This window comes from Gavialis gangeticus, unplaced genomic scaffold, assembly GCF_001723915.1.
Source record: "Gavialis gangeticus isolate Ggan-Ray unplaced genomic scaffold, GavGan_comp1, whole genome shotgun sequence".
NCBI lineage: Eukaryota > Metazoa > Chordata > Crocodylia > Gavialidae > Gavialis > Gavialis gangeticus.
Window position 1 is genome coordinate 5,080,439 of NW_017729026.1, and position 1,887 is coordinate 5,082,325.

At 40.0% G+C, this 1,887-nt stretch overlaps 1 protein-coding gene across 3 annotated transcripts in view; it reads right to left on the minus strand.

Moving 5' to 3' along the window:
* The window catches only part of L3MBTL3 (l(3)mbt-like 3 (Drosophila)), a 232,181-nt gene that overhangs the window by 138,652 nt on the left and 91,642 nt on the right, over positions 1-1,887 (minus strand). The window lies entirely within an intron of this gene.

Consider the following 1,887-nt stretch of genomic DNA (forward strand, 5'->3'; position numbering starts at 1 on the left):
CTCTTCTGGCCCCTCCCCCTCCCCTTTGTCCCCCACCATCCACCCCTTCCGCCTTCCATCCATGCTTCAAGACTACAGGGCCCTGGCCTTTTCTCTGCTTGCCAGCAAATTTGGGGCTTTTTTGCAGCAAGCCTGCCAAAATCACAGAGCCTGCTATTTTTTGTGGATCCCACCAAAAATCACAGTTTCCACAAAAATCGTGCAATCATGATTCCAACAGGTACTTACTTATGAAAGCTGCTGTTGGTCAGCCATCTGGTTGCACAAACAGTTTAACTATTTCTTACAACTCTTAAATGAAGGGCTATGGTGACACCCACTCACTTCCACTTAGCTCATCGCGTAACAGTACAAAGTGTTATGTAACAAATCTGGATAAAATATTTTCAGCACATACTAAGTCAACTGAATAATGGACTTCTGGCTCACCCCAAATTTACTGAATAGTTTTGGCTGGAAAACCTTTTCTGATTTACATAAAAAGGCTAGGAGTAGCAGACACCTTTGCTACCACATCTCAGGAGTTACAAAGGTCCTGACGGATCTGAACACATGGCTTCCTATTTCCCTAAGACTGGCTTTGTCTACATGAGACACTGACTGCTCAGTAGCTCATTACTACTGTGCAGTAGCATCACATGGCAGGACGTGTGATACAACACTACTGCATGGTAGTAACGAGCTACTGAGCAGTCAGCGTCACCTAAAAGCCATGCTTTCAACGATGCTACTGCACAGTAACTCCAGTTACTTTTTATACAAGCACTAAATGACTGTGCAGTAACAACTGCAGAGTCAGTGTTTCATGTGGATGAGGCCACTGTGTCCTAACCCCACAAGTTCTACAGTATTGTAGAGCCCAACAGACATAACATTTATTGTGTGGTTGTTAATCATAAAAGAAGTTGTAACCTCCCACACAGTCAACCAATTTATTGGATGAAAAAATTGGCAAACCAGCCACAAAGCTGTTCCACATTTAATGGAACTTCTTAAATATGGAACATCTTTATGGATGATTTGTATCACGCTTTACTTTGAACATATGGCATGAAGCTCCCCGATCCCCAGCTTCTCCGTATGCATCATGCATGCATGCTTCTTCTTCTATAACATCAGCATCATAAAGGGTTGCCCAATCAACATCTTCAAGTAACCAAATATTGCAACCAACTGTATACAAAATACTCTCAATAGCTTCATCTGTAGACAAGATGACACTTGACGATCAGGAAAAACATTGACAAAGCTCTTGCAATAGCAATATATTCTTCTGGGACGCCATTGTCAACAACTGAAAATGCATACTGGCAGAAAGTTTTTAAATTACTAAGACCATCATACCATTTGCCCAGCAGACATTCTTTGAGCAAGCCTCTTTTAGAGTCAGAATATGTATGTGTAATGCAATCTGCACAAAGAAAAATCAATGAAGCAGTGTCTTGTAGTGCTTACAGATGAATGAACAAATGTGCAGGGAGAGGGAATCATAAAATTTGTGATAACAACACCTCAGTTTTTAAAGAAGCACTGAAACAGGAGAGAACAGGCATACTGCAGAATATATCAGCAGTAAAATAAATAAAGTCCTACAGAAGATTGGAAGTGGTAAAGTATTTGCTTTGTTGACTGACATGAAAGCAGCATTGGAGATCATAATGGATAAATATCCACATATTACTGCAATAGGATGTGCATCCGATGGGCTAAAGTTGCTTCTTAATGACGACATAAAGTTGGATACTGCAAAAATCTATAGAAGAGCAAAAGAAGTTATAAAGCATGTAAAACCTACTCATATTGTAGCTGCAGTTTTTAAGAAGAAGCAGGAAGAAAAGAATGCAAAGAATAAAATACTGATACTCAAACTCTGTAGTAAAATTAGAT